We start from the raw sequence: 21,216 nt of genomic DNA, 5'->3' as shown, positions 1-21,216 counted from the left end.
TCAAGAATCAAGAGTGAGAGTTATGAGCTTCCCACAGATGTATCCCAAGCAGGAAAAGAGGCAGAGAAAGGGGAGGCCTTGTTCCTAAGATAGCTGCAAAATAGAATTAGCTTCTCTCGGTAGCCAGCTAGCTAGGAGTAAAGGAGACACTGGCTAACGTAATTCCCAGTTTCTTGAGTAACCACGTAGACAGCATTAACATTACCTACATGAAATGGATCTGGCAAAAAGCTAGAGAATCTGGGCATGTGTAAAAATTAAAATGACAAGATATCTAGGTAAGAATACATCAGAGGCTGCAGGGATTAGTACACAAGCCATCCATAAGAAGCTACAGGGGCAGACTTGAGAACTCTCAACACAGAATTGTGAGTTAAAAGTCAACAAGAAAGCAGGGACTCACAATACAAGACTAGACTGCACACAGTGGTGACCCCAGGAATCTGGGGCTCAGGCACAAATGGAGACAGACATGCAGAGCTCCCAAATGTAACCAGAGAGTGAAGATGCATACGCTAAGAAGCAGGAATCCTCAAGAAAGGACTCTGTCGAGTACAACAGAGGCCAAGGAAGAAAAGGGCCCAATGCATTGTCTAGATTTGAACACTGAACATTGTCGAACACTGCAAAAGCACCTGCAGAGGGGACACAGACAAGAGCTTAGAAGTCAAGGAATAATTCAGACTTCAGGAAACCATGACTGTAGCAATTGCTGCCACAAACATAACTGTGAACTGAGGAAGGAATGGACAACAATATTAGAGGACACAGAACTAGCAAAGAAAGGTACTGATTCTTTCCTCAAAAAGAAAAGTCTGCACTCGCAGTAGCAATTACCATGGACTGATATCATGATTTTTTACTTAATAAAAATATAGACATATACCCACAAAACAAAGCTATGACAACAGATGATGAACTATTGGTTCTTTAAACCTCAGTGTTATTAAAATTCACAAAGTCATTTGTTAGTAAAGGAAAAAAATTCCTGAGATCCCATTTCCAAATATCAAAGTTTTAAGTTATTCAGGTAATTGAGTTAGCTAATATAAAGAGTACAATTGATGGCTATCAATAATTTGGAAGCAAGAGTGAATTAATTTTGACTAAATTATCTAATATCCAAGATATTTCTAATCAACTTAATTACTCTTCTAACTATTAAAGTAGACTTGTAGTTGATTCGATAAAATTCATTTATGTGGAAAAAACTAGCTGCAGAAGTCCATAAAGAAATTTAAGAATCTTCATTTTTATTATGATTCTTTTTGAGCTACTTAATTTAATGTTAGGAAGTCTAGATTCTATGGGGGCCAAATTCCATCTTTCAATTCACTAAAAATTCTAAATTCTTTGCATTTACTGAAAAAAGACTTATTGTTTCTAACTCAATAACTCCATTCCTATGTAACCATGATAGATTGGTAAAAGAAAATGCTATATGTACAAACATGTTCACTAGGATATTATCTACAAGAACCAAAACCGTGAAAGAACCTGAAAATCCTTAAGTTATGGGCAGCAGTTGACTAGAAATGCAGCCATTAAATGAATGAAACAAAGCCAATCATCTTGCTCACTTTGACAGCAATCATATAATTATAAACTCTACATGCAAACCAAAGAGGTGATATAATACACAAACTCACCCAAAAAAGGCTGTGCTATAGGAATAAACACCGTTTTGTCTCTTTTTTTTAATTGTTAGTTGCTGTCCTCTTAAAAACACGCAGGATTTAAAAGAAATGGAGGGAGGGAAGAACAGGAAAAGTGGAGGGTGGAGAGTAAGGACCAGAAAGAATGCAATCCTAAGAAAAAAGAATCATGAACTGTACCTAAACGTGTTTGTAGACTATTTGTAGACGGTGAGTCATTTGTAGACTCTGAAGCCCTGTTTAGAACAGATATGAGGTCAAACAGAAGTATCCATTTGCAAGAATGACTCACTGAAATGATACCAACAAGTACCTTGTATCTATACAGTGTCTTAAAAAAATTGCTTTTCCCCCCAGTTCTGAAAACAAAGAAACAAACATGACACACAGTTCTAGCATAAACTATAAACTGAAGTGTTAAATTTTCAAGTTATCCTGGATTTCTATTTAAATTCTCTTTATAAACAATCCTATTTTTTAAAGTACCTCCAGAAAAACGTTTGAATGTGCTCAAATATAACCCTAAGATGGCACAAGAGCCACCTGTTGGCAACAGGCCTTGCTTCAATGGTAAGTGATACAGGTGAGCAAACATGATTTCCCATCATTCCCACTGGAACTGAGCTTGGTACCACCTGTCACAATGCCACACAATCACAGTTACTCATTTTGTCAACTGTTTCACAGGATTATGAAAGTTTGAAAAAGTCCCCAGAGACAGAGGGCTGAACTTCAAGCTCCACCATCTCTGCCTTAAAGATCCTCATTCACTGAGCTGCAAAAATGCTCAGTGCTTCTACTCCGTTATTTGCCAAATGCAGATGACAGCATCTGTCTCCTGAGTTCCTGTAACCTAACTGAGATTAATGGCGGCAGATTCCTCCGAGAGATGCTGAGAACGTAATAGGCACACAACTAATGTTTGTCCTTATTCTTACTAGATGTTGCAAGTAAAATTAACTCTCTGGCATGGAGGGAGCCAGCCTTTAGGGACTGTTAATAAAAACAACATAGAGACCAGCCTTGTGGCTTAATGAGTAAAAGCTTCCACCTGTGATGCTGGCAGCCCAGATGGATACCAATTCAAGTCCCAGTCCCTCCACTTGCAGGTCAGCTCCTTACTGAAGCTCCTGGGAAAGTAGCAGAAGATGGTGCAAGTCCTTGGGCCCCTGAACCCACATAAGATACTTGGGAAAAGCTTCTGGCTCCTGGCTTGAGTCTACCTCAGCCCTAGCCACTGCAGCCTGTCTGAGAACTGAACCAGTAGAAGGAAGAACAATCTCTGTCTTTCTGTCCCTCTCCCTCTTTAATTGTGCCTTTCAAGTAAACAAAATAAATGACAACATGTATAAGGATAATGGTAACTAGCATTGCACCTTTCACACGCAAACCATTGTTTGTATACACTAACTCTTCCAAATACACTACAACACTTAAGACAGGTCTTTGACCCATTAGGCACCTCAAGAGACTAAGGTTTGGGAAAACCATATGATTAATAGGACATCCCACAAATAGAGATGTTAACATAAAAGAAAGGCTCTGTTCTAAAACTATAAATTAGAAGAAAAAGTATAACGAATCCCAATCTTCATAATATGATCCAGGGGACCAAACTGATTGGGAGTTATTACCTGCCTTGTTGTTAACAAAGTCACTTAGAAAGAATCAGTTACTAATGGTGGGAAAAAAAAAAAACTTGAGTAGGCATTAATTGGGGCATAAATTCAAAGCAACTTAGACTTTTCCCAGGAAAAATGATTGAAAACAGAAAGTTAAGATTGCAAAAAGTAACCATGAAAACTACAGTTTAGCAGCCACATACAGTAGTTCCTGAAATATAATTTTCCTTGGGTTAATCCATGTTTCCAGTTTCCAAATGAGACCTGGGCCCCAAAACAGGAAGCTGCCATTTTTTTCCTTCCTCAAATACAAACTAAGGTCAGATCACTATTTGGGAATTTTTTAAAAAATGATTTTTGCAACAAAAACATAGAATTTCCAGCAATGTTTATAATAAATTTTGGTCCATTTTATGTATCATTCTAAATAAATATATTTTATTTTTCTACTATATAAACACATTTTATTATGTAAAATTATGAAGAAATGGGAAAAACTAAATTCCACAATCACTAAATAAAAACTACTGTGCTAGCCTGTGTGTGCAGTGACCATCTACACAGACACAGTTATTAATACCTCCTGTCACTTGCAGCTCAGGTCAATTTTTTTTTTTAACATCACCAAAAAAACTGCACCCTCTCGTCTTCAGGATATCATATATGCTATTTTATCCCATTTGAGCTTCATTTACCATCATATCAGGAGCACTTCCTATGTTGTTAAATATTATTTGAAACTGCATTTTCAGTAGCCTTTAGATTTTGCTCTCTCATTATTTTAAAATACAGATTGAGTATCCCTTATCCAAAATGCTTGAGAACACAAACATTTCAGTTTTCAGATCTTTGTATAAATTTTGAAATATTGTAATATACATAACTGAGCTATCCTGGGAATAGGACCCATGTCTGAACAAAAAAATTCATTTCTACTGCATGTATACCTTATACACAAAGCCTGAAATAAATTTCATGTAATATTTTTCATAAGTTGGCATACTGCATGTTGAGCCCCCATGTTTTGACTGTAGCCTCTCATTCGAAATGAGGTACAGAATGTTCTCGTGATATAACGTCAACACTGAAAACATCTTGGATTTTGGACCTAGAATTTTTGGATTAGAGACGCTCAACATGTAGTAAGTACATTCAAGAAGCTTCTACATGTCAAATCTCCCTGCGATCTAGTTTCATAATCTCGATAACTCCAATTATCACACGTAAAAATGTCTAAAGCAATTTAGGAATGTACTTAATTTTGCCTTAAAATATCAGGAAAAAGCTTTCAGTTGCAGGCAATTCTTTATACTGAATTGAATACTTCAAGTCTTTTGCTTAAAGAGTTTCCTTAGCTTTACGGTTTTCCCAGCACAGAGAGAAAAGGTAAAAATAGAATACTGAGCGTAACTTCTCAAACACAAATTTATAATGTCAAAGATGTTTATTTCTAAAGTAGGTTTCTCTACGAATATTGCCCATGGTAATGCAATCTGAAATTAGTTTATAGCTATATACAGTGATTTCCCCAAAATTGGAGCTTAACTTGGCCATATCTTAATGACAAGCCACGTATTACATAATGACTTGGAAAAATTCATGGAAAATGTAATTAAAAGATAATGCACTGCTTATACAAACTTCTTTGTGGTGTCCTCAGACACTATATTCATTCCACATAGCATCTCTTATTACTCAGCCAAAAAAAATTGAATCATCTTCATCCAGAACCTTTTTCCCTACTGGGGTAAATATACTTATAAACCCATGATATTATTTAGCATCAGTTATGCCGTAAGGCTGTGATGTACTCTTCTGATTTGCTGCCTCCTCAACTTAATAAGACTTTGTTGAAATCTACCATCGTTGGTTCTGCTTGGCAATCGAGCTGTATGTAGTGGATGTGCTGATTTTAAAAAGAAAGCAAGAACCGCAATAATAATGTGGTCTCCTGAGAATACATTTATTTCTGCAATATAAAACAAAATTAAATTCTTCAATCTCCAAAACTATTAAAAGGTTGTATTTAAAATGCATGAAGCATTAAAAAGACATCAAAATTAAAATAATCTCATAAATCTCTTCATTTAAAAGACTTATTAGAATACAGATCGAGACAGCAAACAGCTGCCCAGCACTCGAGAGCAGTAAATTATAGACTATTTTAACTTTTTTTTATTTTCATCATTGAAAATTCTTTTCCAGAGTAATTGTATTGCTATAGCAAGACCAACTGTCCCTTACGTTGAAGATGTGAGCAGTAGTTGCTTTCAATGGGCTCTGAAACAAATGTACCATATATTCTTCAAAAGATTAGCTGGCCACAGGGTTGTGCCCTGACAAAAGATATGAAAGACACAAACAGAAATTAGTTTTTAATGTAAAGTTCATCAAATTAATTAGTCTTTCCATTTAGATAGCCAGACCACTAGACAGACCTTAGCCAGGAAAAGAGTTGTATGGCCTTTTCCTTCCTCCAGGGATCTGACAACTTAAGCACAAGGAACAAACCAACGTGGCAAAAACAGTTAGATGTGTCCAACTGTTGTCAATCATTATAACCCAACTCTCTTTTGTAAATGATTGACTGACAGCTAAGTGAAGGGTCTTTTTTTTTTTTTTTTAAGAATCTCACTACAGACAATCATGTGCCAGTCTTGGTTGTACCAGAGCATTCCTGGGAGTACAATTAAACTATCATGCTGATTGCCTCTCAGTGCAGCTGAACCCAAAAAGGAAGAATCAAAATAACAGAGGGCCGACCGTGAAGCTTCACGCTCCTCACACCTCCTCAGCTTCTTTAAGAACATGCTAGGAGTCGGGCAGAATTCTTGTTGATAGGCTGCAGCCAGAGTTGCTTGGAAAGACTCATAAGAAGATAAAAGGTGTGTTCCCTGAAGTTGCTTCCTATTGATATCATCACTGGTACCCTCTGACACCGTTTCTCCTTCATAGAGATAAGGTTAGTAAGCAGCGTGCTTTATTGGGAACTATTTAAACACCATTCATCCCACTTAATTGATGGTGTAGTGCTCCCAGGTCTTCTTCTGCTTTCTCCTTCCCGAAGGCAACATGGTTAGCAGCCTCACTTCCCTCCAGAAGCAGCATCTATCTTTGTAATAACGCTGCACACTTTGCCACTGCCTCTGTGTGTGCAGCCTGGGCAAAGCTCCTTATCTAAGACGCTGAAAAGGATAACAAGACTGCTCAAGTATAAAAACTGCAAGTCTTTTATTTATCTCCCTTTCTTTCTGCTTAGATTACCATTATCTTTGGTCACTGAATGTTGTCTTTTGGGCTTCAAATGCAGAGCGAAGTCAACCAGAAGGTACAGCTATAAACCCAATGGATTTCCCGTTCCACCAGCGCATGCACGCGTGCACACACAGCCTCCTGCTCTGTCTCTGGCTTTACCCTACAGTTCACCTCCTTATGAATGGTTTCAGTCAATTCTATGGTTATGCTGGAGGATAATGAAGGTTCCAAAATTGCCTCAATCATGACTATTTCTGCCGAAGTTTAAACGTAAGCCTAGCAAATGAGCTGCCAGAGATCAGATTAAACATCATCAGGAGGAGGGGAAATCACATAAGATCGTTGCTAACATGAATTTCAACTCCACACATTTATTCACTCCTAGGGCTGCGTAACAGGCCTTGAAGAAGCCCTGGAAGTGTGCTGAGAAGCTCTTCCCTATAGCAGGTGTCCAGCTTCAGTACAGACAGACAAGCAACTATCTAATGACAATAAATAACCATAGAAGGACACAGGGATAAATTACATTCCAGACAATGTCTTGTTGGGCATGCATGATGAATTCCTGTTAGAGGAACCAGAGAAAACTTTGTAAAAGATGCAGCAAAGATGTTCAATTCTTAGTGAGTAGGGGAAAAAGCAGCTACAATTAAGGAGCAGCATGCGTAACCACCCCATCCCTGGGAACAATTGCAAGCATTGGAATAGGTCACTGCTGTTTCCTCTATGCCCTGCGAGTGCATTTACAATTTCATCATATCCACCTGTCACCTGTATTAGTATTTGCTTAATATTTCTATAACTGATTCTATTTTCACTGCTTTTTCATACAATGCTTTTTCAAAAGAAAGTTTTATGGCATTACTACAAACAGAAACCCAGCATCAGTTGCCCCAAACATGAATAAATGAAAACACACAAAATGAAATACCAGCTAAATCTTGTAGCCTGAGCCCACTCTCTCTTTGTTACAAAAGGAAGGTAGAGGCTGTCCCCACAACAAGCTAAGACTCCCTGTTCATTAGCCTCTAAAGGGCTGAGAGAGAATTCTCTAATGTGGAGTGAGACAATGCTACATTTATGTGCCAATGGTCACTTCCCATCCTCAGCCTAAACTCTGGGAAACACTTCACCCAGAGTCACTCAGAATGACTGGGAGAAAGATGCATAGACAAGGCAAAAAGCAGATGTGGAATCAAGTGGACTCTGAAATTCATGTCAAGGCACTTGGTGTCCACACGAGGCTTGGGGAGATGACTACAGAGTGAGGACAGAAGCTCACTGGACAGAGAACAGATGCAAACCTGAGATACGAGCTCGTTCTAAAGAAGCCAAGTCTCTTTATGAGAATAACAGAAAATTGGTTCTGTTGCTTCCCTAGGTACCCCAATCTTATGTGAACTACAGCTGTTCCTGTGCAGTGCTCTGCCTTTACATGAACCAAACCATTATTACTGCATTTCATCAAATCTAAGATGCTATCAATTGTGAGATGCACCATTATTTTATATGCCACTAAGAAAGAAAAATGCTGCCAATTAAATGATGACGCACCATCACTTGTACGAAGCATCCAATTTCAGAGATGTTAAAATGTGGGGGGAAGTGCCTGTCTTGGAATCAATGAGACACATTATTAATCACTATTGCTTAAAAGCAAATAATGTAGAGCTTGGAAGTTAATTGGTTTTTAGAAAACATATCTGATACAATGCCCTGTTTGATGTAACGAGAGCCATAAATTGTGGTCTTTTTGAGACAAAACAATCCAGAACACTGAGTCAGAATTAAGCTGCAATGACCTAGGTTCAAGTCATGTTTGTGTCCCTTCCAAATGTGGCACCTTAAAGGAGGAACAACTCAAAACTGAGTTGGTTTCACTGTAAAAAATCTCCTTTGTGATTTTTCAGTATTTAAAAGCAAGTCCACAACAAGAATTTAAAATAAGAATCCTGAGCAGTTTCCTGTCTGAATGTGTGACAACTGACTTTTAACAAAAGTAAATTATAATCTGCCACTAATTTTATCAGGTGTCCTGGGGTTAACAAAGTTCTTTTTTCCTCTTTTCCTTACTGGACCTGAAGAACCACCATATTCATTGGTCTTAGCTTACCGTGGCCACTTAACAGAAGACCGGTCCATCAGGAATGCAGCTGTGGGTCTGGATGGGCACGTCCTTTCAAATTAGTCAATTTGCAACTTGACTCCAACTCCTCATGATTTTCCCATCCCAAGGCTCCTGCTGGACACTAAGTCTTTAGACAGGAATCATCCTGAAGGGAGAACATGGAATGACCTATTCCCATGCAATTGCTTAGACTAAGAAATTCTTCCCTATTGGAAAGCCAGGGTTTCTTTTAAGCTGTGGGTTATTTAACCAGGGAGTTTCAAGCTGCAACACAACTGGAGCTTCATCCTAAGGCTAATCTGAGGACAGGCATAACTGTGCTAAGGAATTCAACTCAAGGAAGAGGAATCTTGATGGAACTTGGCTGTTACACCATAGGTAGGTAATCGAGCCAGGCAGAAAGCCCAAATGCAGTGGCCCCCCTGCCACTCCACACTTCCACGCCCTAGAAAGCTTTTTTTTTTTTTAAGGGACAAGGAAACTGTACCATTTTGTTCTTCATCCACATTCTGCTTTCCCATTTTGTATTCGTGACTTGTCTGTTCGTCCTCCATGCCTACACCCACGATTTCTTACTTCCTCCTACATTGGGTAGGGCTGAACCATGTAGCCCCAAGTCCATTTCTGGTCACAAGTGCTCTGGTGACAGTGCTGCCCTCAGGCAAAGACCAGAAGGGCAAGGTGACCCAGAAGGCCTCAGCGCTGTTCCAGGGCAGGTATGCAGTCTACCTGAGGCAGGTGGCACAGGGGGACCTGATGGCTTATCAGGGAGTCACAGGTGCTGGCTCTAGATTGGCTTCTGCAGTGGCCAAGCTGGGAGTGTCAGGCAGGTTGTTTACCTTCACTGTTAGGTGAAGGATTGGATCTAGTAATCTCCAGAGAAAACCTTTAAGACTGTTGACTCATGACCTTGATAATCTGAAGCAGGAGCACCCTGACAGCTTTCCTCCTGTGAGTGGACCACAGGGCCTACAAAGTTCTTACCACATAAAGACAACACTGTGGGTGGTGTAGTAGCAACATCATGCAAATCCTGTGCCAGTGGCAATGGGCATCCCATAGAGGTGCCAGTTCTAGTCCTGGTTGCTCCAATCCAGCTCTCTGCTAATAACATAGAAAAACATTAGAGAAAAACCCAAAGCCTTGGGCCCCTGCACACATGTAGGATACCTGGAAAAAGCTCCTGGCTCCCAGCTTCATACTGGTCAAGATCTAGCCGTTGAGTGAACCAGCAGGTGGAAGATATTCATTCTCTCTCTCTCTCTCTCTCTCTCTCTCTCAACCTCCCTCCCTCTCTCCTGTCTCCTCTCTCTCTCTCTCTCTCTCCCCCTCCCTCCTTCTGTCTTCCTCTTCCTCTCCCTCTCCTTCTCTGTGTAACTCTTTCAAGTAAAAATAAATCCATTTTTAAAAAGGAAAAGAAAAAGACAAGGCAGTACTGTCTGTACAGTGCCCTCCAAAGGACAGGTGATGTCAAAGCAACTTTTCCTATCCCGAATTGACACAATCCCTATTAAATCTTCCCTTTCTATGTTTCCCTTGACCTGACAAGTAGGACTCAGGGAGCCCTACCAACCCAGTTAGGAGTCCAAGAGCACTGTGCTGTCCCCACAGCTGGTGCTTCTCCCTGTGACCCCCTTCTCCATGCTCCCTTTTCTTCTGATTCCATCATAGAAACATCCTCTCTGTCTGCAGTGAAAACAGTCCAGAAGCCAACAAGCTCAGACATGGAATTTGAATAAGCCCTATTCAGGGTGAGGCAGAGTAAGATGAACATGACAAAGTGCCAGAAACTCCACTACAAAGTAATTAATGAACCTGTAAGAAAAGCAAATTATTCAACATGCAAAAAGTTTAAGCAGATAAAATATAAATTTTAGTGAAGAAAATTAAATGTGATATATTGTAACTGGCTGATGATATTGTAAAATTCTGTATGCCTATTGTTGCTGAAACTGCCACAGATGACTTGCACTGGGAACAACACGGCAGACTACAGCACAGGTGTTGCACACAGGCTCATCTGCACAAAGTGTGATGAGCTTGGATGTACTGAAACCTGCCAATACCATTCTCCCTTTCTTTAGGAGTAAGTAATAAATTGTGTATAGAGCCATTACCAATAAATATCACATTTCTTTCTTTTCCTCTCTTCTTTTTCATGTCTTTTCCTTTTTTATTTACATGAAGTGAGTATATTTCATGACACAGATTTAGAAGTATAGGACCTCTTCCCCTAAATATTATATTTTTAAATTTTCTTTGTACCAAACCTTGACCCTAAATGTATATTCTAGCCTATGGAATGCCAGCAGTAATGACAGGTGAAAACTTCCAATGGCTTCCTTAAAGACTGACATACTCTCTTAACCCTCCTTGCCCTTCTCAACTCCTGGCTGGAATACATCTGTGATGGCCAGAGTTCTAGAGGTTATTTTGGATCTCACGTGGTTTGACACTGGACATCCGTATGTAGAACAACAGAGTAAGGATGGTACCTACTTCCCCTAAACTTTTTCAACTCAGAAGGCTAATAAACTTTAATTTAAGCCACAGGAAAGTGGAGTTTCACTTGCAGCCAAACCTAACTCCAGAGAAAAAATATATTGATGCTGAATGTACTGCAAAATGCTTCATGGAAAAAAGCAACATGCAAAACAGTATAAAATGCTATTCTTCTTATAAATGGGGGAGAAACACTACTCATGGGATAGCCAGGTCTATACTAAACCACTCCTCCAAGGGCTTACACAGTCATACAGTCTTCTCTGACAACGAATGTGACATGGAGAAGGTGACTGTGCCTATTCCCAGCCTAAATCTTAAAAAGGCTCTAGCAACCTCTGTCAAAAAAGTTCTTTGCAGTATTGTTTGGAACACCTAATGAACCCAGCTTTAGAAGGACATTTACATTGGGGATATTTTATGCTACCATATATAGCACAATAATGGGAAAATTCTTAGTGGCTGGAAAGAAAATGATAGCATAATGAAATTGCACTTGTGTAAAAACATACATATTATCTTTAAAATATTAGCATTGCATATGTCTGAGTGATGAAATAATGGTTAATTCCTCAGGGCTACATAATTCTTTCCAATTTTCATGCAAAGTATATACTTGAATATCAATGGTTCCTTTTCCAGTCTTCCTAGCCCTTTTGATAGGCTTCTGGTACATTTACATTATTTGCAATAACACTATTCCTTTGATCATTTTTTTACTTCTTATTTCATAATCCATTTCAAGCTTACTTGTACTATCTTGTGTCCTTTTCTCAGTATCATCACAGCTCCACCGTTTGCTGTCTCAGAGGTTCCCACTCTCTGCTGTTGCCCTTGACACAGCACATGAGAACTCAGCTCTTCATGTCTGTAATTCTGACCAATGGGATCACGTGCAAATGCACAGATTCCCCAGAGCCCAGGATGGAAGTGCATTTCTCCAGAAAGCCTTTAGATCTACATCTTCTAGCACCAATTTGGGGAAGGAGATCTTTTTGCCCAGCCTGTACCACCAGCCATTCCCTGACCACCGGTGGGATGGTTTTCTAACCCACTTTTTCATGAAAGTGTAGTCCCTTGAAGGTTTAGATATTAGGTAATGGTCTCAGTTTCAACTTTCCAGTTACAGGAACCAAATCCCAAGTTTTGTTTTGCTAACATTGTTTTTGAAATGTTAAAATTTATTTATTGGAAGGACAGAACAACAGAGAGAGGAAGACAGACAGACAGAGAGAGGTATTTTCCATCTGCTAGGTCTCTCCTAAAAGGGTTGTAACACTCAGGGCTGGGTCAGGGAACAGTCAGGAGCTTCATCTGGGTCTCCCACATGCGTGGAGAGGGCCCAAGCACTTGAGCAATCCTCTGCTGCCTTCCCAAGCACTGAAGAAGGAGGTTGGATTGGAAGCACAGCAGTCTAAATTCAGACAGCTAGCTGATAGGTGATGCTGGTGCTGCAAACAGCAGCTTAAGCCACTACACCACATAATGCCAGCCCTGCAAATCCTGGTTTCTGATTTCCAGCATGGCAGTTACTACCCAGAGATCTCACTTTCTCTTCTCAGCAAATGCCGTCAGGACAGCGCCTTGGTTAATCCTTCCCACCCAGTTTTTACCTCCTGACTTATTTTTAGCCACTGGAAATTCACGTTTTGCAGATATGAAAATACATTATCTTTTACTCAGCATTCTTAGGAATTTTTGAGCAGGAAAATTGATCAGTCTGTCAGGTAAATTCACCACACAGGCAGAACTAGAAGTCTGAGCCCTGATGCTCATGTTTCTCCATTAATGATAATTTTTTTAAAGTAAGCACAGAAGAAACAATCCCTACTAAAATGGAGAATATCTGCCCTATTTGTTGTCCTAAAAACTTCTGTGCCATGTCACTTTTTCCATCACACACACACATTAAAAAAAAAGTTAGCTCTTAGAGACAGCTCTAGCACAAACCCTGAACACAGCTAGAACCAAAATTATCGTAATCATCACCATAGTGAAAGCACATTAGATATAAATAAAGGCCTTCCATGAAGGGCAAGGACATGGGATTGAACAGAACATCAAGGTACCAGAACAGAGAAGGTGTTCATTAAATACTTTTATTAACACAGCCCACACTCTCCCTTCTGTCAGACAATGTCTTCAAGACAGATACCAGCTGCCTATTGCCCATATTTGTCTATTCATCAAATCCCACTCTTCCAAATATATGGCCATATATACCACAAGAATGTCCTAGCCTATGAGGTAATTCTTACATAGGCAGAAAGCTGAGATAAGCGCCGTTCTACTATTGCCAGTAATGATATTTACACATCATTTGCTTTAATTTGTAGGTGCCTAATTTGCAGAAAGCTCTGCTTTTTGTTCAAACATGAGAAAATTAAGTGAAATGGTGAGGGCATAGCACTTCACCCCTAGCACACAGTAAGAGATTGTTGTGACGGTGAGGGGAAGTATACTGGTAATGATGACGACAATGGTGATGACTTTGCAAAGCATTCATGGAAAATGTGAAATGGATGTGCTAAATGGCTGGAAATGGGAGTCTACACACATGAAAGGACACAAAAACTAAACTCCACAAGTAATGTGGCTTGAAGGGATGCAATGTAGCTTACTTGGCTTACTTGCACTTGGAGCAACAGGTGTAATTGGCTTACTTGGCTTACTTGTACTTGGAGCAACAGGTGTAATTAAGTCCCAAACAAATACTTCAGGAAATGTTCGTATTTCCCAAGAATGGAAGATATAGTGCAATATACATCTCTACTCCTGAACAAAAGATGGACTCCTAATCAAACTGTTAAATATGTCTTGATAATAGGATGCTGGACTTTATACCATTCTCTATATCTGCAATGTCAGGATATACTTAAACAGAAGAATGATGGAATTGTGATTGTTGCTGAAGGACTACACTATTGTAATATTAGCAAAAAGTAGTTGCGGGGTAGGGGGTTAAGTGGAGAGGGTGAAAGGGGAAATATCTGAGCCTATGAAACTGTATCATGAAAAATTAACAAACTAATAAAGAGTTAGTATTCCCACAAGAGGATCACAATGATTCTTACTATGTGAGTTTATGGGCATCATCAAGTTCAAATGACCCATATGAGACAAAGATAGGCTTGCACACCCTTAAGTCCATGGTCTTAGAAGAATGGCCTGCTGATTATTGTTCTAGAAAGAGAAAGTATGCCAGCAAACTATAACAATGCTGGCTTGTCTTGCCCATTCTACATATTTTCTCTGTGAGGCCCTTGGCCACCGCCTCACAGCTGCCACTACCTCCCCGATATCTTCAGAACCGAGAATGGTGGCTCATTGTTGCCAAGAACATAGTACATGACAAGGCCGGGACTCAAGGCTTGTCCTGCATGGTCTCATCCAATCCTCACAAATACCCTCTTAGATAATACCCTTGCTTGGATTATGGATATTACAGAAAAAAATACTTGATCTCATAAAAGTAGAGGGCAGAATAGTGATCCCTCAAGGCGGGGAAGGGAGGAGTTGGTACTGTGCAGTGTGTACCAACAGTTTACAACTAATTACTATGCATTTTATGAAGAATTGAAAGAGAAGGAGTTCAAAGATTCCCAACAGAAAGAAACATGTAAAGGGCTGGAAATGGGAACGACTGACTTGACACATCACATACAAACATGTGTCATACGTACACATGTACACATGTGTCAAGTCAGCACACCGCACCCCATAAACATACAAAGTCTTTAGGGATCAGTTTGAAAATTTTTTGAAAACAAATGCTTTACAATAGACCCTTATCATGCTCTTTGCTTAAGGAAAGAACATGATATAGGAGAACAAGTCAGTAGATGCTGGCACGAATCCAAATTCCAGCTCTTGTATTCACCTGGAGCAGAGCTTTCAGTCTCCTGTTCCACCAGCAAATGTACTGAGCATAACTCACTCAGCACTGATGTGGAATAGACTGGCAGTTTTATGTGAAGAACCTGGAACACAATCAGTGCAAGTCTGAGCTATGATTATCCCTATTTTCCAGATGAAGAAACTGGGGCACACAGAAGCCAAATTATGTATCCTATAAGAAGCAACATAGGGCTTAATCCCAACAGTCTGGCTTTAGACACTGAGCACAAAGGATGAACTTGACCTACAACAGCCCCTTGTCAGCTGCTCAAAAGCCTTGTGCTCAAATCCAAATGGTCTCACCCATGCCAGCCAAAGGCAGGATGGGACAGAAATCTACATGGTGAGGGGAAACCAGCATAAGGCCAAGCAATGGCATTTGCACTCCAGCCCAGCTTCAGCATGGAGACTGCGAATGCAAGACGGAGCAATGGACAGAGACACTTTCTGGGCTCTCCCACCCCGTCACTGACATTAGTTGCTCCCCAAGCCAGGGCAGAGAGCAGCTCTGCCTTCCCCTCAGCATGACTGCCGGCTCACAGCTGCTGGCACAAACCCTTCATCGCGGGCAAGGTGTCATCCTACAAACCTGTGCATCTGATGCCCAGGGCCAGCTGATGAGACAGGGGCCCTCATTTGCCCTCTCTGCAGTTAAGAATTAGTGAGGTCAGGTGAATTACCCAGACATATGATGAAACAGCAGAGCCAGGGTTCAGCTCCAAACTGGGTCAGAATCCGTCTGACTGCGCTCTCCTAAGACAAGGCACATCAGAAAGGAAGACCAAAAAAAGTGTCTACGTGGCTAAGTCCCTTTCCCTTGGAGAGACTGCTGGACAGGGCCCTCTGACCACAGACCTGGGACACAAACTTTCCAAATCAGAGCTTGGCTCCTCACCAAGACACTTGCAGCTGACTGCTCCCAGGGCCCAACATCCATGAAAGCACTTTGATGCTCGGCTCTGTGCACCATGCTCACCGCTCAACTCCATGGGAGCAGGAACAGGCTGTGCCTAGTTCACGACCATGTCCTCAGAGCCTAGGACAATGCCTCACCTCCAGTGGAGACTCAGCACCTATTTGTAGGATGCATGGACACATGAAAATGTTCCGTCTAGTCCTTACTACCGCTCTGAAAACCCTGCATCCTCTGTGCAGAGGAGAGACGGTACAGTTCAGAGCCAGGAACTCCTCTGTTGAAGGTCACACAGTTAATGAGTGGTACAGTCGAGACTCAGCCCCAGCATATCTGCCTCCCAGATCGAACTCTTTCCTCTGCATTTCTTTTCCCAAAAAGACACAATGCCATGGTGCTACCTGCCAGGGCCATTGTGAAGATCAAATGAGATAAGGTATAGGGACGTGTTGTGCACACTCTGATTTTTCTAACACAAAATCAAAACCAAGGGCAACATCGCACAACTCCAGTGAAATTGGAAGCACTCAGAAGTAAGATGAGTACTGGAGAGTGAGAGGGCTGCTGCTGGCTTTGAAATCAAATCACCCTGGGTGCGGGCAGCTGTATTCTCCACTCTTGGAATTGCAGACTTGCAAGATTATGCAAAGGGCACCTAGAACAGCAACTCATCCAGGGCAGGCCCTGTGACAGATCATCATCTCAACTCTCACCGGACAGAAAAGTGACAGTGGAGCCCCAAAAGACACATCCCAGACATGCAGTACAGAACCAAGTGCTCGCTGCACACAGTACCTTCACAGACCTGTGAAATCCCACAGAAAAATCAAATGAGATAATTATTCTTCCGTGGCCAACCAGACTTCAGCAGCACCTTCCACGGAAGGAGTTTCCATACAACACCCACCTCCCTGTTTCTTCTAACAGCCTTATCCCCATTCTCTCAGAAGAACCCAGAAATGTGCCCACAAAATTAGGAAAGCAAGGTCCCACGCAAACATGAGGCCCAAAAAGCTACCTACCTACCCATTCCCCTTCCTCCAATGAGTGACTTTCAATAACTCAGAAATCAGAAAGCAGATGAATCAAACAATGGCCATGAAAGCCCTTCTAAGAACACAGGCTTGGGCTGGTGCTGCAACACAGCAGGTTAACCCTGAGCGTCAGTTACAATCCGGTTGCTCCACTTCTGATCCAGTTCCCTGGTGATTCATCTGGGAAATCAGCACAGGATGACCCAAGTGTTTGGACCCCTTGAGCCCCAACGGGAGACCCAGACCTCAGCTGTCATTCACAGAGGGAGCAAACAGGCAGACTCCGCCTCCAAAGACAGCTGCATTCATTCCATCTAATCTTTGGAGGAAACAAAATCAGGGTTTGAAAACCTATGTCCATTCATCCTCAGAGTCCCAGGACCTGTGCTCAATGAAAATCAAAAGATGGTTAAGCTGAAAAACACTTAGAAAAAAAAGCACATATTTACTAGGAAATGTTACACAAAATGCCAATCTTCAAAATGTTTCTAAACTGTATAAAAGCGCTTCATGTATGTGGCATTTTAAACTATACAAATCCCCCCCCAAAGAAAAAGTTCTTCCAACAAGAATAATTGATAGTATCTGTTTAGCAACTTGGGGTGGGAGGGGAGGTGGAGAGAGAGAAGAGAGAGCACTTTTATGCAAATTTGATTTCCCTATAATAATCTAAAGCTATTCTGCTAGGAGGAATTATCTCGGCAGGCTGGCAGCTGCGGTAGGCAGTGAATTAAAAATGGCCCTGTATATGGGAAGATCTGTTCTATAATCAATGCTATTCTTGGAGAGGACATCAATCTAGCCCAGCTCCCATGATGCCCCACTCATGTGAACGACATACAAGCGTGAGGTAGAAACGTCCATTACACCATCACTGCAGATTCTGTTCCACCTGGAAATACGGCGCTGCCTCCCGACATGCAGATGTAGCCAACGCCAGCCTCTGAGCATCCAGGCGCTGCAACCAGGATCCTTGGCTGAAGAAGGAGGATGCGAGAGGGCAATCTTTCCACCATGACCTATTCAACACTCAACTGAGATGGGCATCAGGAGCTCTGCTCATGTTCTCTCCCCGCCCTCTGTCTTCCTTAGTCTCCTAACTCCCTCACTTCTTCCTCCCCATCTACGTCCAGCTCCTTCTCTTCCTTCCTGCCTCTCCCTGCTTCCCTTTCCTCCCTGCTCTTCTGACACAGAAGACAGCTGAATGCCCAAGACACAAGGCACCAGGCAGGGGGGGTGCTAGACAGGGACTCTACGCCCTGTCCAGCAAGAAAGCCGCTGCCACGCAGCTACACAGAAAACATTAGCACGTTCTTAACGTGGCAACTGCTTGGTCTGTGGAAACAAGTGTAGTAGCCAGCAGCCGGAAGCCCACTTGGATGCTTCAGGTGACAGCACAGCTACACCTCAGACAGAATTTGGGCCGCACATAAAGCAAGTCCCCACACATCCCCAAACGGATCCCCTTGCCTTCACAGGTCCATGGAATTTTCCTGGGAACGTGTGTCCTGGTTTCACCTGAGTGTTCTTTCTCTGAGTCATAGGCTCCATTGTTTTTGCTGCTTGGGAGAATGGATATCAAAATTAAACTCTGTGGGTGTGTCTGCACGCATGTACCAAAATCTGTCTGCATAAAGGAGGTCGGCCTAACTCCGATCTCAGCCACTCAATAGCCTTTCAGACAACCATCAGCCAATGTTACAGGAAGGTCAGGAAACCACACCTGTCAAATTGGAACTAGTCATGTCCCTTCCAAACTCTGTTAAGGAATGAGTTTTATCACGGTACAAAGCCCATGAGCCTGGAGACCCATGGCACTGAGCACCTACCCTCTCACAGTGGAAGGACAGAGTCTTCTTAAAGGGACAAACAAGAGTGGGAATGCCTATGTGAGGACACCAAACAACCGCATGAAATTGACAATATATGAGTCTGCGTGGGACCACACTGAGACTGGGCATCCAACACCAAAATAGCTCTCAATAGCCTCTCATACAGGCACAGAAATTCTTCTGTGTGCTTCAAAACATGTCCTGGTGGCTAATATCAGACCATCGGCCTCGAGGCTCAGCTGGCTGTCCCTTGCTGCTCGATCCTGGGCAGGAACCACTTCTGTGCTAGCTCTATCTTCTAGTCTTGGAAGTGCCTTCTCTGTCTCAGCTCTGGCAGTCACTGAGACCCACCTGGCATCATGAGGGGGTGCACAGATCTTGCAGCCTCACTCTCCTGTCTCATCAAAGCTCCAGAGGCTTCGACGAGTCCTCAGAAAAGGCCCCAATGCTGCCTTCAGTATCACTCTGGTGGGAAAGCAAACCAGGGTGGCACCGCAGGGTTCATTTAAGAGACAGCTGCATCCATTTTGCTCATTACTCTTCATGTATAAACTGCAAATTGCATTTGAAAATATTTTCTTTAAAATCAAATTGTCATTTCTGAGCCTCCTGCAGGCACTCCTGCAGAAGAGATGCAGTGCTAATCTGAAACGGGGACACAATCCCTGCCTCCTTGGCAGACAGAACAGCAAGAGGCCCTGCTGACCCCATGGCGCAGTGAAGACTGAACGGGAATTGGGGGGATGCACACAGGAAATCAGCCACTCTCCTCCACGGGCAGGCTGCAGCAGAATTTGTCTTCCACCTCCAGCCTCTCCAGCATCCAGTCGAGTGATACTACATCTCAAGGGGAGGCAAGCAAATGTGCGAGTCCTTCTTTTCCCCTTCCCTGTTCCCCTTCTCATTAACCTACATCTCGAAAGTGAGAAGTAAACTACTTTGTTAAGGAGAATTAAACCACTATCTGGATGCTGGATTCAGAGGGTCTGTGCCTCATCTCTCCTTCTGTGACATGGGATAATCATAATGCCTCTATGACTGGGCTGGTACAAAAAACCATATATGCATGGAATGTATGAGCAAGGCTCTGGAGGAAATACAGGTATGGATATATAACTACAAAAACACTCCACACTCATTTCTTGAGCCTGGGAAATGGAAGGCAATCCCATAAAACCTTCTTTTGAAAACGCTCAGCTCCTGGTGCAAAGATTCTATTAGTTAATCCTCCCCAGAGAACACTGGGATCCCATATGGGTGCCAGTTCATGTCCAAGCTGCTCTACTTCCCATCCAGCTGCCTGCTTGTGCCCTGGTTGACAGCAGAGGATGACCCAAGTTCTTGGGCCCCTGCATCCATATCAGGGACCCAGAAGAATTTCCTGGATCCTGGTTTGGATTGGCTCAGCTCTGATCATTGCAGCCATTTGAGGAATGAGCCAACAAATAGCAGGTCTCTCTGTGGGTCTCTCCTTCCCTCTGTAAACCTGCAGCTCCAATAAAAATAAATAAATATTTTTGCAAAAAAAAAAAGAAAGATTTCCTCCTTCACTCGGAGGAAGTCTGGATTCAACAACTGAACCGACAAAGTAATCTTAACACAAAGAGAAACAAACCAAATTTGCACCTCCTGGTGTGATGCAAGCACAAGCACCCACCACCACCCTCAAAGAGCTTCGCCCAAACTCTTGGGCCTCAACTTGGCCAAGTTCCTGGAACCCACAGTTTATAAGAGTAAAATAAAAGAGACAGAGGAACATCCTTAAAGCAAACTCCAGACTGTAGAAAATTCAACAGAAAATATTATCTCCTTAAACAAATTTCAAGAAAGAGGGGCAATATATTAGTATAAGACACACAAGGGGCCAGCACTGTGATATAGGGGACAAAGCTGCTGCCTACGATCCCATATGGTGCTCCATATGGGCACCAGTCTGAGTTCTAGCTTCTCAACTTCTAATCCAGCTCCCTGCTAATACACCTGGGGAAGAAAAGGAAGATGGTTCAAGTGCTTGGGCCCTGCACATGGACACCCAGAAGAAGCACCTGTCTTCTGGCTTTGGATAGGCCCAATTCTACCTGGTATAGCCATCTGGGGAATAAATCAGTGAATGAAGATCTGTAGTTTGTTTCTCCCACTCTACTGTAACTTTGTCCCTCAAATAAATGAATCAATCTTTTTAAAAATGCACAGAAGTCAAGTCTGCCAAATGCAAGGTATACACCGCATTTTGACCCTACCTTTTACTAAAGCAACTGAAAAAGTGCCAATGGGGACACTTTGAACAGCAAGTGAATATTTGCACTACGAAATATTCTTCTTCATTTTTCAGCTGCTCCTCTCGTTGAGGGCACAGTCCAAGATCCCTCCAGTGAGCA

This window comes from Ochotona princeps, chromosome 11 (genome assembly GCF_030435755.1).
Source record: "Ochotona princeps isolate mOchPri1 chromosome 11, mOchPri1.hap1, whole genome shotgun sequence".
NCBI lineage: Eukaryota > Metazoa > Chordata > Mammalia > Lagomorpha > Ochotonidae > Ochotona > Ochotona princeps.
This window is presented reverse-complemented; position numbering follows the sequence as displayed.